Source organism: Petromyzon marinus, chromosome 59 (assembly GCF_048934315.1).
Source record: "Petromyzon marinus isolate PM22_M1 ecotype Great Lakes invasive population chromosome 59, UKy_Petmar_22M1.pri1.0, whole genome shotgun sequence".
Taxonomy (NCBI): domain Eukaryota; kingdom Metazoa; phylum Chordata; class Hyperoartia; order Petromyzontiformes; family Petromyzontidae; genus Petromyzon; species Petromyzon marinus.
The window spans coordinates 2,127,243-2,152,380 of record NC_133725.1 but is presented as its reverse complement, the minus strand read 5'-3'; the positions used below and the strand labels follow the sequence as shown (position 1 = coordinate 2,152,380).

Genomic DNA, 25,138 nt, shown 5'->3' with positions numbered 1-25,138 from the left:
CCATCGGTAAGCTCCTCCGGCAGGCAAGGCTGCGATGGCTGGGTCATGTAGCCCGCATGCCCAGCCACCGCATGCCGAAACAGCTTTTGTTTGGCCGGATTGAGGGGGCTAAGCGGGCGCGGCACGGGCTAGAGAAGAGATGGAGTGATGTGGTACAGGAGGACGTGGAGCTGAGTGGACTTGCCGATGACTGGTACCAGCGGTGTCAAGATCGGCCTCTGTGGAGGAGGCTCGTGAAGGATGCTACTGGGCAGTTGGAGGCAGTCGCCCTCCAACAACAACGGAGGGCGGATGGGCGACGCTCAGAACAACGAGCGGAGCGCCGGGTGGCTAAAGCACAGCAGGTTGGCACAGTAGGGGGCACAGGTGGTGCATCAGCCAGTCATCTCAGTCAGTCGACCCGTGGCACCTGGGTCTGCCCCGTGACCTCCTGCCAGCGGGCGTTCGACACTTCACGTGGCCTCAGGGTGCACATAGCCTGGCACAAGCGTCGTGGTGACGTCACCGCCACTTAGTGGCGAATGGCGGTTATAATGGGGGGGGTGGACGTCACAAGACATGTGGACCACCGCCCGCACGAGTGTGTAAGTGTGTGCGGGTGGGGGGGGAAGGTCACAAGACATGTGGAACACCGCCCGCACGAGAGTGTGAGTGTGTGTGGGGGAGGGGGGGGGTCACAAGACATGTGGACCACCGCCCGCACGAGTGTGTGAGTGTGTGCGGGGGGGGGCGGTGGAGGTCACAGGACATGTGGACCACCACCCGCACGAATGTGTGTGTGGGGGGGGGGGTGTCACAAGACATGTGGACCACCGCCCGCACGAGTGTGTGAGAGTGTGTGGGGTTGGAGGTCACAAGACATGTGGACCACCGCCCGCACGAATGCGAGGGGGTGGAGGTCACAAGACATGTGGACCACCGCCCGCACGAATGCGTGGGGGTGGAGGTCACAAGACATGTGGACCACCGCCCGCACGAGAGTGTGAGTGTGTGTGGGCGGGGGGGTCACAAGACATGTGGACCACCGCCCACAAGAGTGTGTAAGTGTGTGCGGGGGGGGGGGGGGGGTGGAGGTCACAAGACGTGTGGACCTACACCCGCACGAGTGTGTGTGTTGGGGGGGAGGGGTCACAAGACATGTGGACCAACGCCTGCACGAGTATGTAAGTGTGTGCGGGGGGAGGGGGGTCACAAGACATGTGGACCACCGCCCGCACGAATGCGTGGGGGTGGAGGTCACAAGACATGTGGACCACCGCCCGCACGAGAGTGTGAGTGTGTGTGTGTGGGGGGGGGGGTCACAAGACATGTGGACCACCGCCCACAAGAGTGTTTAAGTGTGTGCGGGGGGGGGGGTGGAGGTCACAAGACATGTGGACCTAAACCCGCACGAGTGTGTGTGTTGGGGGGGAGGGGTCAAAAGACATGTGGACCAACGCCTGCACGAGTATGTAAGTGTGTGCGGGGGGAGGGGGGTCACAAGACATGTGGACCACCGCCCGCACGAGTGTGTGTGTGGGGGGGGGGGGTCACAAGACATGTGGACAACCGCCCGCACGAGTGTGTAAGTGTGTTCGGGGGGCGGGGGGGAGGTCATAAGACATGTGGACAACCGCCCGGACGAGTGTGTAAGTGTGTGCGGGGGGGGGGGTCACAAGACATGTGAACCACCGCTCTCACGAGCGTGTGTGTGTGGGGGCGGGTCACAATACATGTGGACCACCGCCCGCACGAATGTCTGGGGGTGGAGGTCACAAGACATGTAGACCACCGCCCGCACGAATGTGTGGGTGGTCACAAGACATGTGGACCACCGCCCGCACGAATGCGTGGGGGTGGAGGTCACAAGACATATCGACCACCGCCCACACGAGTGTATAAGTGTGTGCGGGGGGATGGGGTCACAAGACATGTGGACCACCGCCCGCACGAATGTGTTGAGGTGGAGGTCACAAGACATGTGGACCACCGCCCACACGAGAGTGTGAGTGTGTGTGGGGGGGGGGGTCACAAGACATGTGGACCACCGCCCGCACGAATGTGTTGAGGTGGAGGTCACAAGACATGTGGACCATCGCCCGCACGAGTGTGTGAGAGTGTGTTGGGGGGGAGGTCACAAGACATGTGGACCACGGCCCGCACAAATGCGTGGAGGGGGGGTCACAAGACATGTGGACCACCGCCCGCACGAGTGTGTGAGTGTGTGTGGGGAGGGGGGTCACAAGACATGTGGACCACCGCCCGGACGAGTGTGTAAGTGTGTGCGGGGGGGGGGGGCAGGGGGAGGTCACAAGACACGTAGACCACCGCCCGCACGAGTGTGAGAGTGTGTGGGGGGTCGAGGTCACAAGACATGTGGACCACCGCCCGCACGAATGCGTGGGGGTGGAGGTCACAAGACATGTAGACCACCGCCCGCAAGAGTGTGTGAGAGTGTTTGAGGGGGGGGGGGGGGGTCACAAGCCATGTGGACCACCGCCCGCACGAGTGTGTAACTGTGTGCGGGGGGGGGGGAGGTCACAAGACATGTGGACCACCGCCCGCACGAGAGTGTGAGTGTGTGTGGGAGGGGGGGTCACAAGACATGTGGACCACCGCCCGCACGAGTGTGTAAGTGTGTGCGGGGGGGGGGAGATGGAGGTCACAAGACATGTGGACCACCACCCGCACGAGTGTGTGTGTGTGGGGGGGGGGGGGTGTCACAAGACATGTGGACCACCGCCCGCACAAATGCGTGGGGGTGGAGGTCACAAGATATGTGGACCACCGCACGAGAGTGTGTGTGGGGGAAGGTGGGGTCACAAGACATGTGGACCACTGCCCGCACGAGTGTGTAAGTGTGTGCGGGGGGTGGAGGTCACAAGCCATGTGGACCACCGCCCGCACGATTGTGTAACTGTGTGCGTGGGGAGGTCACAAGACATGTGGACCACCGCCCGCACGAGAGTGTGAGTGTGTGTGGGAGGGGGGGGTCACAAGACATGTGGACCACCGCCCGCACGAGTGTGCAAGTGTGTGCGGGGGGGGGGGGGTGGAGGTCACAAGACATGTGGACCACCACCCGCACGAGTGTGTGTGTGTGTGGGGGGGGGGGGGGGTGTCACAAGACATGTGGACCACCGCCCGCACGAATGCGTGGGGGTGGAGGTCACAAGATATGTGGACCACCGCACGAGAGTGTGTGTGGGGGAAGGTGTGGTCACAAGACATGTGGACCACCACCCGCACGATTGTGTGTGTGTTTAATAGCAGAGGTCTCACTCCGAATCAGTCGAGCGGCAATATCTTTTCATCGGTTGCGTAACGCTGTGTGGAAGCTACCTGGTCTGTCGCTCCGCACTAAGCTTCAGGTCTTCTCGGCCACGGTCATTCCCTACCTTCTCTACGCTTGCGAAACGTGGACCCCCCTAATGGAACATCTTCGCCGGTTAGAAACATTTAGGCTGGCCTGCCTACGATCCATCCTGGGTTTAACCAGACTGGATTGTGTGAGGAGCTCACAAATCCTTGAAAGATCTGGGCAGGGTCCCATCGGTAAGCTCCTCCGGCAGGCAAGGCTGCGATGGCTGGGTCATGTAGCCCGCATGCCCAGCCACCGCATGCCGAAACAGCTTTTGTTTGGCCGGATTGAGGGGGCTAAGCGGGCGCGGCACGGGCTAGAGAAGAGATGGAGTGATGTGGTACAGGAGGACGTGGAGCTGAGTGGACTTGCCGATGACTGGTACCAGCGGTGTCAAGATCGGCCTCTGTGGAGGAGGCTCGTGAAGGATGCTACTGGGCAGTTGGAGGCAGTCGCCCTCCAACAACAACGGAGGGCGGATGGGCGACGCTCAGAACAACGAGCGGAGCGCCGGGTGGCTAAAGCACAGCAGGTTGGCACAGTAGGGGGCACAGGTGGTGCATCAGCCAGTCATCTCAGTCAGTCGACCCGTGGCACCTGGGTCTGCCCCGTGACCTCCTGCCAGCGGGCGTTCGACACTTCACGTGGCCTCAGGGTGCACATAGCCTGGCACAAGCGTCGTGGTGACGTCACCGCCACTTAGTGGCGAATGGCGGTTATAATGGGGGGGGTGGACGTCACAAGACATGTGGACCACCGCCCGCACGAGTGTGTAAGTGTGTGCGGGTGGGGGGGGGGGGAAGGTCACAAGACATGTGGAACACCGCCCGCACGAGAGTGTGAGTGTGTGTGGGGGAGGGGGGGGTCACAAGACATGTGGACCACCGCCCGCACGAGTGTGTGAGTGTGTGCGGGGGGGGGCGGTGGAGGTCACAGGACATGTGGACCACCACCCGCACGAATGTGTGTGTGGGGGGGGGGGTGTCACAAGACATGTGGACCACCGCCCGCACGAATGCGTGGGGGTGGAGGTCACACGACATGTGGACCACCACCCGCACGAGTGTGTGTGTGTAGGGGGGGGGGTGTCACAAGACATGTGGACCACCGCCCGCACGAATGCGTCGGCGTGGAGGTCACAAGACATGTGGACCACCGCCCGCACGAGTGTGTGTGTGTGGGGGGGGGGTCACAAGACATGTGGACCACCGCCCGCACGAATGCGTGGGGGTGGAGGTCACATAACATGTGGACCACCGCTCGCACGAGTGTGTAAGTGTGTGCGTGGGGAGGGGGGTCACAAGACATGTAGACCACCGCCCGCACGAGTGTGTGAGAGTGTGTGGGGGGGTCACAAGAGATGTGGACCACCGCCCGCACGTGTGTGTGAGTGTGTGTGTGGGGGGGGGGGTCACAATACATGTGGACCACCGCCCGCACGAATTTGTTGGGGTGGAGGTCACAAGACATGTGGAGCACCGCCCGCACGAGTGTGTGAGAGTGTGTGGGGGGGGGGGGGGGGGTCACAAGACACGTGGACCACCGCGGACACGAATGTGGGAGTGTGGGGGGGGGGGTGTCACAAGACAAGTGGACCACCGCCCGCACGAATGTGTTGGGGTGGAGGTCACAGGACATGTGGACCACCGCCCGCACGAATGTGTTGGGGTGGAGGTCACAAGATATGTGGACCACCGCCCGCACGAGTGTGTGAGAGTGTGTGGGGGGGGGGGTCACAAGACATGTGGACCACCGCTTGCACGAATGTGGGAGTGTGGGGGGGGGGGTCACAAGACAAGTGGACCACCGCCCGCACGAGTGTGTGAGTGTGTGCGGGGGGAGGGGGGGATACAAGACATGTGGACCACCGCCCGCACGAATGTCTTGGGCTGGAGGTCACAAGACATGTGGACCACCGCCCGCACGAGTGTGCAAGTTTGTGCGGAGGGGGGGGGGGCGGGGGTCACAAGACATGTGGACCACCGCCCGCACGAGTGTGTGAGTGTGTGTGGGGGGGTGTCACAGGACATGTGGACCACCGCCCGCACGAGTGTGTGTGTGCGGGGGGGGGGGGGGGCGGGAGGTCACAAGACATGTGGACCACCGCCAGCACGAGTGTGTGAGTTTTTTTTTGGGGGGGGGTCACAAGACATGTGGACTACCGCCCGCACGAATGTGGGGGGGTGGAGGTCACAAGACATGTGGCTCACCGCCCGCACGAGTGTGTGAGAGTGTGTGGGGGGTGGAGGTCACAAGACATGTGGACCACCGCCCGCGCGAGTGTGTAAGTGTGTGCGGGGGGGGATCACAAGACATGTGGACCACCGCCCGCACGAGTGTGTGAGTGTGTGTGTGTGGTGGGGGGGTCACAAGACAAATGGACCACCGCCCGCACGAATGTCTGGGGGTGGAGGTCACAAGACATGCAGACCACCGCCCGCACGAATGTGTGGTCTAGGATGTCACAAGACATGTGGACCACCGCCCGCACGAGTGTGTGAGTGTGTGCGGGGGGGGGGGGGGGTGGGGGTGGTCACAAGACATGTGGACCACCGCCCGCACGAGTGTATGAGTGTGTTTGGGGGGGCGGGGGGGGGGTGGAGGTCACAAGGCATGTGGACCACCGCCCGCACGAGTGTGAGTGTGTGCGGGGGGGGGGAAGGTCACAAGACATGTGGACCACCGCCTGCACGAGTGTCTGAGTGTGTGTGTGGGGGGAGTCACAAGACATGTGGACCACCGCCCGCACGAATGTGTGAGTGTGGGGGGCGGTCACAAGACATGTGGACCACCGCCCGCACGAATGCGTGGGGGTGGACGTCACAAGACATAGTTCATTTAGTTCATTTATTTGGTATAGCCCTGTTAGCCATTCGGCTCTTGAATCGGGTGCAACCGCAACAAACAAAAAACATGAACAAGAAAACATCTTAAAAGTGATTATGTGACTGTGCAAACAGAAAATACAGGAAAAATATCAAAATATTCCTGAAATAGCACCGTACACCAACGCTGTGTGCAAAAATCCCAGTTGGATGCAAGTCAAATAACAACAACAATAACAACCACAAGACAACTAAGATTAAGGCCATCAGTCTAACTCCGTACTACAATAAACAAAAACATGGCCAAAACAAAAAAAAACTTTTCGAAATCACCAAAATAAAAGCCATAAATCCAATGTAACAGTGATCATAGGGACTGTGACCGAATTTTTAACAATAGACTACATAAATAAATTATAACACCAAAATCTAGAGCCATATTTTTGGCCACTGAATAGCAGTGGCAGCTAGGGTTGTACAACTCCTCTAGAGCAGTTTTGAGTGAAGATCTCATAGGTAGTGATTCAAGTTGCAGTTTATTGCCAATAGCATTCCAGACCCTGGAGGCATCAATAGCAAAGGCCCCTCCTCCAGTTTTTTTACGGCAATAGGGAATGTGAAGCTGGTAAATGAGCGAAGACCTGAGGTCAAATTTGTTCTTTGAAACAGAGAGGAGATCCAGTAGGTAGTCTGCGGAATTATTTGTAAGTACATCGAACATTAAGAGATGGTAAGTTTGACCCAATGTAGATATCACAGTGGTGAGTTCTATATGGGCAGTTCAATGCAAATCTTAAGGCCGAGTGATAGATGGAATCAAGCTTCTTCAGTACAGTACTTGGGGCTGATTTATATACGATGTCACAGTAGTCAAGTAGAGGCAGTATGGTAGCTTTTATCAATTCCAAACGAAACATTGGGGGGAAGCAGTGCTTGTGTCGATACAGAAAACCAATTTTTATTTTTGTCTTTTTAGCAATATAATCAATGTGATCTTCAAAACTAAGTTTGAATCCAGGATGACCCCAAGATACTTATAGATCTTGACTTGCTCTATTTGATAATTATTCAAGGAATGTAATTGGGGAAAAATAACTTCCTGCTTTAGTCCCGGAGAGAAGCATAGCACCTTGGTTTTGGAGGTATTCAGGACTAGTTTAAGAGAATCTAGCTGATGTTGTAGTTTGTTGAAATCACCCTGGAGCTTAGCAATCACGTCATCTGGAGAGTGGCCAGCAGTAATCAGTATCGTGTCATCTGCAAAAAGATTTACCCTGGAATGATCCAGTTCAGTGCCCAAGTCATTGACATAAAGAGAGAACAAGAGGGGGCCGAGGATGGAACCCTGTGGAACGCCTTTCGTTATCTTAACACTGTTTGACCTCCAACCATCTGTGAATACAGTTTGGGTGCGAGAAAAGAGGTAATTTTTTAACCATTGTACTGTGTTCTCGGAAAAACCGAGGCAACTTAGTTTACTAAACAGGGTGTTGTGGTCAACTGTATCAAAAGCTTTGGACAGGTCAAGGAAAAGACAGGCACAGTACTGCTTATTATCAAGGCTATTGTAAATTTGATTCAAAGAGTCTAATGCAGCAGATGTGGTGCTGTATTTTTTCCGGAACCCAGATTGTTTTAGATGTAGTAGATTGTTGGTGGACAGGAAACTGCTAATTTGGTAGTTCAATAATTTTTCAAAAATTTTCATCAATGGGGACAAAATTGAGATAGGTCGTTAGTTTTGGGATCATCTTTAGGGCCCCCTTTGTGAAGTGGACGGACATAGGAATGTTTCCATTCTAGAGGAACTGATGCTTCTTTGATGGACAGGTTGAAAATATGGGCTATAGGTTTGTATATTAGGTGACCAACAGTTAGTAGAGCAAAGACGGGAAAACTATCTGCTCCAGTAGAGGAGGACCCTTTGAGGTAGGACAGTTGTTTCAGAACATTACTTTCGTGGATTGGTTGGAAACTAAATTCGTTTAATGTTTGGACAGGGGTGTAGGAATTTGCAGGAGCAGGGGTGACTCCCAATAAATTATCAAAAAGATTACCAGCTTCAGAAAATGAAGGTTAAAATTGTCAACTATTTTTTTGGGATCTGAAAAATATTCCCCATTTCGGTGAAGCTCAACGGGCAGATTTTCTGTTTTGGATGCCTTTTCGATAGATTAGATTGTTTTCCAAAAAATCCTGGCATTTCCATGTGATTCCAGGAGAGTGGGGGAAAAATAGGCATTTTTGCATCTATTCCTTAAAATCCTGTATTCTAGCCAGTCATTTACCAAATTACTTTTCTGAGCACATGCCCAAGCCTTGTCCCTAGTTTTCATGAGCTTTGTAATCAAAGGATCATGCCATGGTGGGCGGTTGCCTTTAGTTTTAAATCTAACCAACGGAGCATGTTTGTTAAGAATTTGGAGAAACGTGTACCTGAAAGTCTCCCAAGCCGTAGTCAGGTTGGGGATATCACAGACCTTATCAATATCCGAGTGAAGCACATCATTTGTAAATGCCTGAGTGCTGAAGTGCCTCAAAGAGTGTTTCTCAAGAATTTTAGGGGGGCTTTGGGTCTGGCTGATGATCTCACACCAAAAATGAAGGAGTGATCACTAAGGTTATTACCCAGAACACCAGTCAGTGCGAAATTGTGAGGGGCATTTGTCAATAGGACGTCAAGCAGAGTTGACTGTCCCGGATTTTTTAAATTGGGTCTTGTGGGGACATTTATTAATTGAAACAAGTTAAATTCATCTGTAAAATTTGTGGCCACGGCCGGCGGGTTTAGCCAATTCCAATTTAGATCACCCACTAAAATTATTTCACCTTTAGGGAGGCCCCCAAAAAGGTCTCTCAGTGCCGATGCAGCTTCAACATCCTTCCCTCAAGGCGATCTATAGCAGCACACTACCAATATCTGTTGATTATTTGGGAGAGTTATTCTGAGAGCCAGACCTTCAAAGCAACATTTTTTTAAACAAGGAGTGAGCTGGTGAACATGCAATAGTGTTACGAACATAGATGGCAATTCCACCTCCTTTAGATCCTCGGTCAAGCCGAAAAAGGTTGTAGTTTTCAATCGTAATCTGCAAGTCATTGACGGCAGGAGTGAGAAATGTTTCTGTTAGGCAAAAAATGTCCGGGTCAAGATTTGCCACTTCTAGTTTTAGTTGACTTAATTTAATCACAAGCCCTCTGATGTTGACATGTAGAACACCAACACCTTTCCTGCCAGAAAAATCTACAGAAATATACGAGTTATTTTCATTTGGGCCAGGATGAAGCTCAATACCACCAAGAAATAAGAAAAGTAGATTTAATAGTTTGCACAAGTATTTTCTGTGAAAGGATGAAGAGCGGCGAACCTTGGACGAATAGCAGCAGCTCGCAGATGGTGTTATTTTTAAGAGCAGAATGAAGTTTGGAAGGAGTGCTGGTGAAGTAATGGGACAAAGATAGGGTTTAAAAGGATACAATGATGGAGTGTGGAAGTGTCTATGAGCTGTTTCATTTGCAGGTGTAGTGGCAAATCGAGCAACAAGTAAGACAAGTGGACCACCGCCCGCACGAATGTGTGAGAGTGTGTGGGGGGTGGGGGTCACAAGACATATGGACCACTGCCCGCACGAATGCGTGGGGATGGAGGTCACAAGACAAGTGGACCACCGCCCGCACGAGTGTGTGAGAGTGTGTGGTGGGGGGGGGGGGGGGTGGTCACAAGACATGTGGACCACCGCCCGCACGATTGTCTGAATGTGTGTGTGGGGGGGGATCACAAGACATGTGCACAAACGCCCGCACGAATGTGTGAGTGTGGGGGGTCACAAGACACGTGGACCACTGCCCGCACGAATGCGTGGGGGTGGAGGTCACAAGACATGTGGACCACCGCCCTCACGAGTGTGTAAGTGTGTGCGGGGGGAGGGGGGTCACAAAACATGTAGACCACCGCCCGCACGAATGTCCAGGGGTGGAGGTCACAAGACATGTGGAACACCGCCCGCATGACTGTGTGGAAGTGTGCGGAGGGAGGGGGGTCACAAGACATGTAGACCACCGCCCGCACGAATGTGTGAGAGAGAGAGTGTGGGGGGGGGGAGGGGGTGGAGGTCACAAGACATGTGGACCACCGCCCGCACGAATGCGTGGGGGTGGAGGTCACAAGACATGTGGACAACCGCCCGCACGAGTGTCCGAATGTGTGTGGGGGGGGATCACAATACATGAAGACCACTGCCCGCACGAATGCGTGGGGGTGGACGTCACAGGACAAGTGGACCACCGCCCGCACGAATGTGTGAGAGAGTGTGGGGGGGGGGGGGGGGTGGTCACAAGACACGTGGACCACCGCCCGCAAGAGTGTGTGAGAGTGTGTGGGGGGTGGAGGTCACAAGACATGTGGACCACCGCCGCACGAATGCGTGAGGGTGGAGGTCACAAGACATGTGGACCAACGCCCGCACGAGTGTCTGAATGTGTGTGTGGGGGGGATCACAAGACATGTGGACCACCGCCCGCACGAAAGTGTGAGTGTGGAGGGGGTCACAAGGCAAGTGGACCACCGCCCGCACGAATGCGTGGGGATGGAGGTCACAAGACAAGTGGACCACCGCCCGCACGAGTGTGTGAGAGAGTGTGTGGGGGGGGGGGGGGGGGGGGGTGGTCACAAGACATGTGGACCACCGCCCGCACGAGTGTGTGAGAGTGTGTGGGGGGTGGAGGTCACAAGACATGTGGACCACCGCCCGCACGAATGTGTGGGGGTGCAGGTCACAAGACATGTGGACCACCGCCCGCTCAAGTGTGTGAGAGTGTCTGTGGGGGGGGGGGGGGGGGGGGTCACAAGACATGTCGACCACCGCCCGCACGAATGCGTGGGGTGGAGGTCACAAGACATGTGGACCACCGCCCGCACGAGTGTGTGAGAGTGTGGGGGGGGGGGGGTGTCACAAGACATGTGGACCACCGCCCGCACGAATGTATGGGGGTGCAGGTCACAAGACATGTGGACCACCGCCCGCTCAAGTGTGTGAGAGTGTCTGTGGGGGGGAGGGGGGGGTCACAAGACATGTGGACCAGCGCCCGCACGAGTGTGTGAGAGTGTGTGGGGGGAGGAGGTCACAAGACATGGGGACCAGCGCCCGCACGAGTGTGTGAGTGTGTGGGGGGGTGTCACAAGACATGTGGACCACCGCCCGCACGAGTGTGTAAGTAAAAAGCGGGGGGGGGGGTCACAAGACATGTAGACCACCGCCTGCACAAATGTGTGGAGGTGGAGGTCACAAGACATGTGGACCACCGCCCGCACGAGTGTGTGAGAGTGTGTGCGGGGGGGTCACAAGACATGTGGACCAACGCTCGCACGAGTGTGTGAGAGTGTGTGGGAGGGGGGTCACAAGACATGTGGACCACCGCCCGCACGAATGCGTGGGGGTGGAGGTCATAAGACATGTCGCTCACCGCACGCACGAGTGTGTGAGAGTGTGTGGGGGGTGGAGGTCACAAGACATGTGGACCACCGCCCGCACGAATGCGTGGCGGTGGAGGTCACAAGACATGTGGACAACCGCCCGCACGAGTGTCCGAATGTGTGTGTGGGGGGGGGGGGGGTGGGATCACAAGACATGTGGACCACCGCCCGCACGAATGCGTAGGGGTGGACGTCACGGGACAAGTGGACCACCGCCCGCACGAATGTGTGAGAACTTGTGTGGGGGGGTGGTCACAAGACACGTGGACCACCGCCTGCACGAGTGTGTGAGAGTGTGTGGGGGGTGGACGTCACAAGACATGTGGACCACCGCCGCACGAATGCGTGAGGGTGTAGGTCACAAGACATGTGGACCACCGCCCGCACGAGTGTGTGAGAGTGTGCAGGGGGAGGGGGGTCACAAGACATGTAGACCACCGCCCGCACGAACGTGTGGGGGTGGAGGTCACAAGACATGTGGCTCACCGCCCGCACGAATGCGTGGGGATGGAGGTCACAAGACAAGTGGACCACCGCCCGAATAAGTGTGTGAGAGTGTGTGGTGGTGGGGGGTTGTGGTCACAAGACATGTGGACCACCGCCCGCACGAGTGTCTGAATGTGTCTGTGGGGGGGGATCACAAGACATGTGCACCACCGCCCGCACGAATGTGTGAGTGTGGGGGGTCACAAGACACGTGGACCACCGCCCGCACGAATGCGTGGGGGTGGAGGTCACAAGACATGTGGACCACCGCCCTCACGAGTGTGTAAGTGTGTGCGGGGGGAAGGGGGTCACAAAACATGTAGACCACCGCCCGCACGAATGTCTAGGGGTGGAGGTCACAAGACATGTGGACCACCGCCCGAACGACTGTGTGAGAGTGTGCGGAGGGAGGGGGGTCACAAGACATGTAGACCACCGCCCGCACGAATGTGTGAGAGAGTGTGGGGGGGGGGGGGGGGGGGGTGGAGGTCACAAGACATGTGGACCACCGCCCGCACGAATGCGTGGGGGTGGAGGTCACAAGACATGTGGACCACCGCCCGCACGAATGCATGGGGGTGGACGTCACAAGACACGTGGACCACCGCCCGCAAGAGTGTGTGAGAGTGTGCGGGGGGTGGAGGTCACAAGACATGTGGACCACCGCCGCACGAATGCGTGAGGGTGGAGGTCACAAGACATGTGGACCACCGCCCGCACGAGTGTGTGAGAGTGTCCGGGCGGAGGGGGGTCACAAGACATGTAGACCACCGCCCGCACGAATGCGTGGGGATGGAGGTCACAAGGCAAGTGGACCACCGCCCGCACGAGTGTGTGAGTGTGTGGTGGGGAGGGCGGTCACAAGACATGTGGACCAACGCCCGCAAGAGTGTCTGAATGTGTGTGTGGGGGGGATCACAAGACATGTAGACCACCGCCCGCACGAATGCGTGGGGATGGAGGTCACAAGACACGTGGACCACCGCCCGCACGAGTGTGTGAGAGTGTGGGGGGGTGGAGGTCACAAGACATGTGGACCACCGCCCGCACGAATGTGTTGGGGTGGAGGTCACACGAAATGTGGACCACCGTCCGCACGAGTGTGTGAGAGTGTGTGGGGGGTGGAGGTCACAAGACATGTGGACCACCGCCGCACGAATGCGTGAGGGTGGAGGTCACAAGACATGTGGACCACCGCCCGCACGAATGTGTGGGGGTGCAGGTCACAAGACATGTGGACCACCGCCCGCTCAAGTGTGTGAGAGTGTCTGTGGGAGGGGGGGGGGGTCACAAGACATGTGGACCACCGTCCGAACGACTGTGTGAGAGTGTGCGGAGGGAGGGGGGTCACAAGACATGTAGACCACCGCCCGCACGAATGTGTGAGAGAGTATGGGGTGGGTGGAGGTCACAAGACATGTGGACTACCGCCCGCACGAATGCGTGGGGGTGGAGGTCACAAGACATGTGGACAACCGCCCGTACGAGTGTCCGAATGTGTGTGGGGGGGGGGGGGGGGGGTGAGGGGATCACATTACATGTAGACCACTGCCCGCACGAATGCGTGGGGTGGACGTCACAGGACAAGTGGACCACCGCCCGCACGAGTGTGTGAGTGTGTGGTGGGGTGGGCGGTCACAAGACATGTGGACCATCGCCCGCACGAGTGTCTGAATGTGTGTGTGTGGGGGATCACAAGACATGTAGACCACCGCCCGCACGAAAGTGTGAGTGTGGGGGGGGGGGTCACAAGGCAAGTGGACCACCGCCCGCACGAATGCGTGGGGATGGAGGTCACAAGACAAGTGGACCACCGCCCGAACGAGTGTGTGAGAGTGTGGGGGGGTGGAGGTCACAAGACATGTGGACCACCGCCGCACGAATGTGTGGGGGTGCAGGTCACAAGACATGTGGACCACCGCCCGCTTAAGTGTGTGAGAGTGTCTGTGGGGGGGGGGGGGGGGGGGGGTGGGGGTCACAAGACATGTGGACCACCGCCCGCACGAATGCGTTGGGTGGAGGTCACAAGACATGTGGACCACCGCCCGCACGAGTGTGTAAATGTGTGTGTGGGGGGGATCACAAGACATGTAGACCACCGCCCGCACGAATGCGTGGGGATGGAGGTCACAAGACAAGTGGACCACCGCCCGCACGAGTGTGTGAGAGAGTGTGGGGGGGGGGGAGGTCACAAGACATGTGGACCACCGCCGCACGAATGCGTGAGGGTGGAGGTCACAAGACATGTAGACCACGGCCCGCACGAATGTGTGGGGGTGGAGGTCACAAGACATGTGGACCACCGCTCGCACGAATGCGTGGAGGTGGAGGTCACAAGACATGGGGACCAGCGCCCGCACGAGTGTGTAAGTGTGTGCGGGGGGGGGGGTCACAAGACATGTAGACCACCGCCTGCACAAATGTGTGGAGGTGGAGGTCACAAGACTTGTGGACCACCGCCCGCACGAGTGTGTGAGTGTGTGCGGGGGGAGGGGGGGTCACAAGACATGTGGACTACGGCCCTTACGAGTGTGTGAGTGTGTGTGGGGGGGAAGTCACAAGTCATGTGGACCACCGCCCGCACGAGTGTGTGAGTGTGTGCGGGGGGAGGGTCACAAGACATGTGGACCACCGCTCGCACGAATGTGTTGGGGTGGAGGTCACAAGACATGTAGACCACCGCCCGCACGGTTGTGTGAGAGTGTGTGTGGGGGGGGGGGGGTCAAAGGACATGTGGACCACCGCCTGCACGAATGTGTGAGTGTGGGGTGGGTCACAAAACATGTGGACCACCGCCCGCACGAATGTGTGGAGGTGGAGGTCACAAGACATGTAGACCACCGCCCGCACGAATGTGTGGAGGTGGAGGTCACAAGTCATGTGGACCACCGCCCGCACGAATGCGTGGGGGTGGAGGTCACAAGACATGTGGACCACCGCCCGCACGAATGTGTGGGGATGGAGGTCACAAGACAAGTGGACCACCGCCCGCACGAGTGTCTGAGAGTGTGTGGGGGGTGGAGGTCACAAGACAAGTGGACCACCGCCCGCACGAGTGTTTGAATGTGTGTGTGTGGGGGGATCACAAGACATGTGGACCACCGCCCGCACGAATGTGTGAGTGTGGGGGTGGAGGTCACAAGACACGTGGACCACCGCCCGCACGAGTGTGTGAGAGTGTGTGGGGGGTGGAGGTCACAAGACATGTGGACCACCGCCGCACGAATGCGTGAAGGTGGAGGTCACAAGACATGTAGACCACCGCCCGCACGTGTGTGTGAGAGTGTGGGGGGGGGGGGGGGAGTCACAAGACATGTGGACCACCTCCCGCCTGAATGTGTGGGGGTGCAGGTCACAAGACATGTGGACCACCGACCGCACGAATGTGTTGGGGTGGAGGTCACAAGACATGTGGACCACCGCCCGCACAAGTGTGTGAGAGTGTGTGGGGGGTGGAGGTCTCAAGACATGTAGACCACCGCCCGCACGAATGTGTGGGGGTGGAGGTCACAAGACATGTGGACCACCGCCTGCACGAGTGTGTGAGAGTGTGTGGGTGGTGGAGGTCTCAAGACATGTAGACCACCGCCCGCACGAATGTGTAAGTGTGTGCGGGGGGGGGGGGGGGGGAGGTCACAAGATATGTGGACCACCGCCCGCACGAATGTCTGGGGGTGAAGGTCACAAGACATGTAGACCACCGCCCGCACGAATGTGTGGGGGTGGAGGTCACAAGACATGTGGACCACCGCCCGCACAAATGTGTGGGGGTGGAGGTCACAAGACATGGGGACCACCGCCCGCACACGTGTGTGAGTGTGGGGGGGGGGGTCACAAGACATATGGACCACCTCCCACACGAGTGTGTAAGTGTGTGTGGGGGGGGGAGTCACAAGTCATGTGGATCACCGCCCGCACCAGTGTGTAAGTGTGTGCAGGGGGGGGGGGGGTCACAAGACATGTGGACCACCGCCCGCACGAGTGTGTGAGTGTGTGTGGGGGGGGAGTCACAAGACATGTGGACCACCGCCCGCACGAATGTCTGGGGGTGGAAGTCACAAGACATAGAGACCACCGCCCGCACGAATGTGTGGGGGTGGAGGTCACAAGACAAGTGGACCACCGCCCGCACGAGTGTGTGAGTGTGTGCGGGGAGAGGGGGGGTCACAAGACATGTGGACCACCGCCCGCACGAATGTGTTGGGGTGGAAGTCACAAGACATGTGGACCACCGCCGGCACGAGTGTGTGAGAGTGTGTGGGGGGGGGGGGGGGGGTCACAAGACATGTGGACCACAGCCCGCACGAGTGTGTAAGTGTGTGCAGGGGGGGGGGGATGTCACAAGACATGTGGACCACCGCCCTCACGAGTGTGTGAGTGTGTGTGTGGGGGGGGGGTTCACAAGACATGTGGACCACCGCCCGCACGAGAGTGTGTGTGTGTGGGGGGGGGGGGTCACAAGACATGTGACCACCGCCCGCACGAATGCGTGGGGGTGGAGGTCACAAGACATATGGACCACCGTCCGCACGAGTGTGTAAATGTGTGCGGGGAGGGGGGTCACAAGACATGTGGACCACCGCCTGCACGAGTGTGTGAGTGTGGGGGGGGGGGGGTCACAAGACAAGTGGACCACCGCCGGCACGAGTGTGTGAGTGTGTGCGGGGAGAGGGGGGGTCACAAGACATGTGGACCACCGCCGGCACGAGTGTGTAAGTGTGTGCGGGGGGGGGAGGTCACAAGACATGTGGACCACCGCCCTCACGAGTGTGTGAGTGTGTGTGGGGGGGGGGGGGGGTCACAAGACATGTGGACCACCGCCCGCACGAGTGTGTGTGTAGGGGGGGTCACAAGACATGTGGACCACCGCCCGCACGAATGCGTGGGGGTGGAGGTCACAAGACATGTGGACCACCGTCCGCACGAGTGTGTAAATGTGTGCGGGAGGGGTGTCACAAGACATGTGGACCACTGCCTGCACGAGTGTGTGAGTGTGGGGGGGGGGGGTCACAAGACAAGTGGACCACCGCCGGCACGAGTGTGTGAGTGTGTGCGGGGGGAGGGGGGGGGGGTCAAAAGACATGTGGACCACCGCCCGCATGAATGCGTGGGGATGGAGGTCACAAGACAAGTGGACCACCGCCCGAACGAGTGTCTGAATGTGTGTGTGTGGGGGGTCCTGGGTGTACACCCACCACCTCCTCGCGGTGCCGGACGGGCAACTCTGTCGTGGACAGTGCTGTGGGGGGAGATCCAATTTTGATTGGCTCCTTCCCTCATGGCATATGTGTCCACCACAGGGGCTAAACGGGGGCTCTGGACGGGTGCGAGGGGCTGGTAACCCCTCCACCTTCAATTAATTACCACGAAACCACGAGTTAAACTGAAATATGTAACAAATAAGCTTGTGCCGGAGGCCCCGGGGGGCCAGGCGTCTATGACGTCTCCTGGCCAAACCCCAATTGGCGGAGCCAGGAGATTGAATGCCTACCCTCGGGGCTACTCCAGAAACAACGAAAAGCCACTACGGGTGGCCACGTGGAATGTTCGAACGCTCACTGCAGAGGAGAGGCTGCCACTCCTCTGTCGGGAGCTGGACCGGTACCGCCTGGATCTATGCGGCATTCAGGAGGTCCGGTGGACCGGCTCTGGCTCCTGCCACCATGAGGGGTGGACAGTCCTCTTCTCGGGGCAGCAGACTGCCAAACAACAGGGTGTGGCTCTTCTTTTGACCAAAAGAATGAAGGGGGCGTGGGAGCGTGGCGGTGAGGTGTGGGAAGCTGTAAGCCCCAGGCTACTTTGGGCGCACCTTCCCATCAACCGGAGGCGAGGAATGGTGGTCGTGGTTACTTATGCCTCCACCGAAGATGAACATCCGTGGAGGGATGCAGGCAAAGCCGATGAGTCAGATGCCTTCTATGACCTCCTGTTACAGGTGCTGGCTAAAGTGGCACCTCGGGATAGTCATCATGTTGGGTGACTTCAATGCCCGAGTTGGTCATGATACTGGCACCTGGTCTGGAGTGATTGGAGGGCATGGGCCAGATCAGCTCAATAACAACGGTAGGAGGCTGCTAGATTTATGTGAACCCATGGGCTTGTAATTACCAACACGCTGTTCCGGCATCGGCGCATCCACACAACATCATGGATGCATGCCGGGTCCAAGCAAGAACATCTGCTGGACTACATAGTGACGGACCAGCGAATGCAAGCCCATGTCCTTGACACCAGGACCTACCGTGGAGCTGATCTGCCCTCTGACCATCGACTAGTCATCTGTAAGATGCGCCTGCCATTCTTCCACTCCGGTGGTGGGTGAACACCCAGGATCCCATTCCAACATAAAGTGGCCTGGTCTCAGTTATCTGATGAAAGTTGCAAGCGAGAATTTCATCATCGCTTGCGGCTGGGATTGGCATCGTCCCCGACTCCTCCTGATGTCGAGGGTAAATGGGCGAGGTTTAGGACTGTGACTCATGCAGCTGCAATGGCTGCTTTGGGTACGTGGTCCAGACCTCCCCAGAGACCCTGGCTGACAGAGGAGGTGTTCAGGATGGTTGAGAAAAAGCGACAGGCCCACTGTCATCGGCTACAGAATCCCACGTCAGAGAATGAGGAGGCTGACCGCAGCCTTCGCTCAGAGGTTCGGAGAGCCGTGAGGCGCTGCAAGGATGGGTGGTGGTCGCGGGTTGCTGAGGAGATGGAGTCTGCCTCAGTGGCCCGTGATCACAAATCTCTATTTAACTCCATCAAAAAAGTAACCTGCAGCGCCACACCTATTACCATCATTAGGGGAAAAAACGGTGATCCAATCTCCGACCCCCAGGAACAGGTTCGCAGATTTGCTGAGCATTTCTGTGAGGTCCTGGGGGAGGGAAAATCCCACAGCCAGGAAAACATCGTGGCACAAGGTGAGGATGACCCTGCTGAGGCTGCAGTGCCTCAAATATTGGAAGAAGTCACCCCCTGTGAGTGGCTGGCTGAGGTGCCATCTGTTGAGGAAGTACTGAAGGCGATCCGGAGTCTTAGACCAGGAAAGGCAGCGGGCAGAGATGATCTCCCAAACGAAATGCTGAGGGAGGGTGGTGTTTGTGCACAGACTGCCCTATATGACATCATAACAACAGTCTGGACCACTGGACGGGTTCCGCAGGATTGGAAGGATGCCCTGGTGGTCCCCCTTTTTAAGAAGGGGGACTGCACAGACTGTAACAACTACAAGGGCATCTCACTCCTCAGTTTGCCGGGAAAGGTCCTGCAAGGATTATTCAGCATCGCCTTGCCAGGCACGCTGAGGAGAGGCTTGCGGAGCCCCAATGCGGTTTCAGGAAAGGGCGGTCCTGCACAGATGCCATATTTTCTGTCCGTCTGCTACAGCAGAGGTGTAGGGAATTCCAACAAGACCTACATCTCTGCTTTATTGACCTGGTCAAGGCCTATGATACCATCAGTAGGCCTGGGCTCTGGGTCGTTCTTCGTGCTTTTGGAGTACCTGACCCTCTGCTCACGATCATTAAGGACCTTCATGATGGTGAGCGGGCCCGGGTAAAACTACGTGGCCGGGAGTCAGAGCCATTCCCTGTACACCTTGGGGTGCGAAAGGGATGTCCTCTGGCTCCCACATTATTTAACATCTATTTTGACCACGTAGTTCGTGAAGCCTTCAATAGCTGTGCCGGGGGAATCTCCATATGGTACAGATATAATGGGAGGCTAATCGATGCCCGGGTGCGGTCAAGGGATGGCTCCCTATTGCTCAACCACGTTATGTATGCTGATGATTTGGTAATAGCTGCTCAGTCAGAGGAGGAGTTGGAGATGCTGCTGCTGAGATTCGAGCGTGCCACTAAGAGGTGGGGCCTTACCAGCAGCCCCACCAAAATTAAGCACCTGCCTGGGTATTTTGTACCATCGGACACTCCACCCCCACAACTCCCAATCGGTGATGGGGCAGTTGTAGAGAGAGTGGAGAGTTTCCCATACCTGGGCAGTGTGCAGATGACTGGCTCCAGTTTAACAGCAGAGGTCTCACTCCGAATCAGTCGAGCGGCAATATCTTTTCATCTGTTGCGTAACGCTGTGTGGAAGCTACCTGGTCTGTCGCTCCGCACTAAGCTTCAGGTCTTCTCGGCCAAGGTCATTCCCTCCCTTCTCTACGCTTGCGAAACGTGGACCCCCCTAATGGAACATCTTCGCCGGTTAGAAACATTTAGGCTGGCCTGCCTACGATCCATCCTGGGTTTAACCAGACTGGATTGTGTGAGGAGCTCAAAAATCCTTGAAATATCTGGGCAGGGTCCCATCGGTGAGCTCCTCCGGCAGGCAAGGCTGCGATGGCTGGGTCATGTAGCCCGCATGCCCAGCCACCGCATGCCGAAACAGCTTTTGTTTGGCCGGATTGAGGGGGCTAAGCGGGCGCGGCACGGGCTAGAGAAGAGATGGAGTGATGTGGTACAGGAGGACGTGGAGCTGAGTGGACTTGCCGATGACTGGTACCAGCGGTGTCAAGATCGGCCTCTGTGGAGGAGGCTCGTGAAGGATGCTACTGGGCAGTTGGAGGCATTCGCCCTCCAACAACAACGGAGGACGGAGGAGCGACGCTCAGAACAACGAGCGGAGCGCCGGGTGGCTAAAGCACAGCAGATTGGCACAGTAGGGGGCACAGGTGGTGCATCAGCCATTCATCTCAGTCAGTCGAACCGTGGCACCTGGGTCTGCCCCGTGACCTCCTGCCAGCGGGCGTTCGACACTTCACGTGGCCTCAGGGTGCACATAGCCTGGCACAAGCGTCGTGGTGACGTCACCGCCACTTAGTGGCGAATGGCGGTTGTTGTTGTTGTGTGCGGGGTGGGGGGGGGGTCACAGGACATGTAGACCACCGCCCGCACGAATGTGTGGGGGTGGAGGTCACAAGACATGTAGACCACAGTCCGCACGAATGTGTGGGGGTGGAGGTCACAAGACATGTAGACCACCGCCCGCACGAATGTGTGGGGGTGGAGGTCACAAGACATGTAGACCACCGCCCGCACGAATGTGTGGGGGTGGAGGTCACAAGACATGTGGACCACAGCCCGCACGAGTGTGTGAGTGTGTGGGGGGGGGAGGTCACAAGACATTTAGACCACCGCCCGCACGAATGTGTAGGGGTGGAGGTCACAAGACATGTAAACCACCGCCCGAACGAATGTGTGGGTGTGGAGGTCACAAGACATGTGGACCACCGCCTGCACGAATGTGTGGGGGTGGAGGTCACAAGACATGTGGACAAGCGCCCGCATGAGTGTGTGAGAGTGTGTGGTGGGGGGGAGGTCACAAGACATGTGGACCACCGCCCGCACGAATGTCTGGGGGTGGAGGTCACAAGACATGTAGACCACCGCCCGCACGAATGTGTGGGGTGGAGGTCACAAGACATGTGGACCACCGACCGCACGAATGTGTGGGGGTGGAGGTCACAAGACATGTAGACCACCGCCCACACGAATGTGTGGGGGTGGAGGTCACAAGATATGTGGACCACCGTCCGCACGAGTGTGTGAGTGTGTGCGGGGGGGGGGGTCACAAGACATGTGGACCACCGCACGCACGAGTGTGTGAGTGTGTGTGTGTTGGGGGGGGGGTGGAGGTCACAAGACATGTGGACCACCGCCCGCACGAGAGTGTGAATGTGTGTGGGGGGGGGGGGGGGGTGGTCACAGGACATGTAGACCACCGCACGCACGAGTGTGTGGGGGTGGAGGTCACAAGACATGTGGACCACCGCCCGCACGAGTGTGTGATTGTGTGTGGGGGCGGGATTAACAGGACATGTGGACCACCGCCCACACGAATATGTGGGCGTGGAGGTCACAAGACATGTGGACCACCGTCCGGACGAGTGTGTGTGTGTGGGGGGGGGGGGGTCACAGGACATGTAGACCACCGCCCGCACGAATGTGTGGGGGTTGAGGTCACAAGACATGTGGACCACGGTCCCCACGAGTGTGTGAGTGTGTGGGGGGGGGGGGGGGGGGGTGGGGGTGGGGATTAACAGGACATGTGGACCACCGCCCGCACGAATGTGTGGGGTGGAGGTCAAAGGACATGTGGACCACCGCCCGCACGAATGTGTGGGGTGGAGGTCACAAGACACGTGGACCACCGCACGAGAGAGTGTGTGTGTGTGTGATGCAGGCAAAGCCGATGAGGCAGATGACCTCCTGTCACAGGTGCTGGCTAAAGTGGCACCTCGGGATAGAGTCATCATGTTGGGTGACTTCAATGCCCGAGTTGGTCATGATGCTGGCACCTGGTCTGGAGTGATTGGAGGGCATTGGCCAGATCAGCTTAATAACAACGGTAGTAGGCTGCTAGATTGTTGTGCAGCCCATGGGCTTGTAATTACCAAAACGCTGTTCCGGCATCGGCGCATCCACACAACATCATGGATGCATGCTGGGTCCAAGCAAGAACATCTGCTGGACTACATAGTGACGGACCAGCGGATGCGAGCCCATGTCCTTGACACCAGGACCTACCGTGGAGCTGATCTGCTCTCTGGCCTTCGACTAGTCATCTGTAAGATGAGCCTGCCATTCTTCCACTCCGGTGGTGGGTGTACACCCAGGACCCCATTCCAACCTAAAGTGGCCTGGTCTCAGTTATCTGATGAAAGTTGCAAGCGAGAATTTCATCATCACTTGCGGCTGGGGTTGGCATCGTCCCCCACTCCTCCTGATGTCGAGGGTAAATGGGCGAGGTTTAGGACTGTGGGTCATGCAGCTGCAATGGCTGCTTTGTGTACGCGGTGCAGACCTCTCCAGAGACCCTGGCTGACAGAGGAGGTGTTCAGGATGGTTGAGAAAAAGCGACAGGCCCACTGTCATCGGCTACAGAATCCCACGTCAGAGAATGAGGAGGCTTACCGCAGCCTTCGCTCGGAGGTTCGGAGAGCCGTGAGGCGCTGCAAGGATGGGTGGTGGTCGCGGGTTCCTGAGGAGATGGAGTCTGCCTCAGTGGCCCGCGATCACAAATCTCTATTTAACTCCATCAAAAAAGTAACCTGCTGCGCCACACCTATTACCATCATTAGGCGAAAAAACGGTGATCCAATCTCTGACCCCCGGGAACAGGTTTGCAGATTTGATGAGCATTGCTATGAGGTCCTGGGGGAGGGAAAATCCCTCAGCCAGGAAAACATCGTGGCACAAAGTGAGGATGACCCTGCTGAGGCTGCGGTGCCTCAAATATTGGAAGAAGTCACCAACCTGTGAGTTGCTGGCTGAGGTGCTATTTGTTGAGGAAGTACTGAAGGCGATCCGGAGTCTGAGACCAGGAAAGGCAGCGGGCAGAGATGATCTCCCAAGCGAAATGCTGAGGGAGGGTGGTGTTTGTGCACAGACTGCCCTATATGACATCATAACAACAGTCTGGACCACTGGACGGGTTCCGCAGGATTGGAAGGATGCCCTGGTGGTCCCCCTCTTTAAGAAGGGGTACCGCACAGACTGTAACAACTACAGGGGCGTCTCACTCCTCAGTGTGCCGGGAAAAGTCCTGGCAAGGATTATTCAACATCGCCTTGCCAGGCACGCTGAGGAGAGGTTTGCAGACCCCCAATGCGTTTTCAGGCAAGGGCGGTCCTGCACAGATGCCATATTTTCTATCCGTCTGCTACAGCAGAGGTGTAGGGAATTCCAGCAAGACCTACATCTCTGCTTTATTGACCTGGTCAAGGCCTATTATACCATCAGTAGGCCTGGGCTCTGGGTTGTTCTTCGTGCTTTTGGAGTACCTGACCCTCTGCTCACGATCATTAAGGACCTTCATGATGGTAAGCGGGCCCGGGTAAAACTACGTGGCCGTCAGAGCCATTCCCTGTACACCTTGGGGTGCGACAGGGATGTCCTCTGGCTCCCACATTATTTAACATCTATTTTGACCACGTAGTTCATGAAGCCTTCAATAGCTGTACCGGGGGAATCTCCATATGGTACAGATATAATGGGAGGCTGATCGATGCCCGGGTGCGGTCAAGGGATGGCTCCCTATTGCTCTACCACGTTTTGTATTCCGATGATTTGGTAATAGCTGCTCATTCAGAGGAGGTGTTGGAGACGCTGCTGCTGAGACTGGAGCGTGCCACTAAGAGGTGGGGCTTTACCATCAGCCTCACCAAAACTAAGCACCTGCCTGGGTATTTTGTACCATCGGACACTCCACCCCCACAACTCCCAGTCGGTGATTGGGCAGTTGTGGAGAGAGTGGAGAGTTTCCCATACCTGGGCAGCGTGCTTATGACCGGCTCCAGTTTAACAGCAGAGGTCTCACTCCGAATCAGTCGAGTGGCAATATCTTTTCATCGGTTGCGTAACGCTGTGTGGAAGCTACCTGGTCTGTCGCTCCACACTAAGCTTCAGGTCTTCTCAGCTACGGTAATTCCCTCCCTTCTCTACGCTTGCGAAACGTAGACCCCCCTAATAGAACATCTTCGCCGGTTAGAAACATTTAGGCTGGCCTGCCTACGATCCATCCTGGGTTTAACCAGGCAGGATTGTGTGAGGAGCTCACAAATCCTTGAAAGATCTGGGCACGGTCCCATCGGTGAGCTCCTCCGGCAGGTAAGGCTGCGTTGGCTGGGTAATGTAGCCCGCATGCCCAGCCACCGCATGCCGAAACAGCTTTTGTTCGGCCGGATCGAGGGGACTAAACGGGCGCGGCACGGGCTAGAGAAGAGATGGAGTGATGTGGTACAGGAGGACGTGGAGCTGAGTGGACTTGCCGATGACTGGTACCAGCGGTGTCAAGATCGGCCTCTGTGGAGGAGGCTCGTGAAGGACGCTACTGGGCAGTTGGACGCAGTCGCCCTCCAACAACAACGGAGGGCGGAGGAGCGACCCTCACAACAACAAGCGGAGCGCCGGGTGGCTAAAGCACAGCAGGTTGGCACAGTAGGGGGCACAGGTGGTGCACCAGCCAGTCATCTCCGTCAGTCGACCCGTGGCACCTGGGTCTGCCCCGTGACCTCCT

General features: G+C 57.4%; 1 protein-coding gene across 4 annotated transcripts in view; it reads right to left on the bottom strand.

Annotated features, from left to right (window-relative positions):
• The window catches only part of GARNL3 (GTPase activating Rap/RanGAP domain like 3), a 196,578-nt gene that overhangs the window by 118,976 nt on the left and 52,464 nt on the right, over positions 1-25,138 (bottom strand). The window lies entirely within an intron of this gene.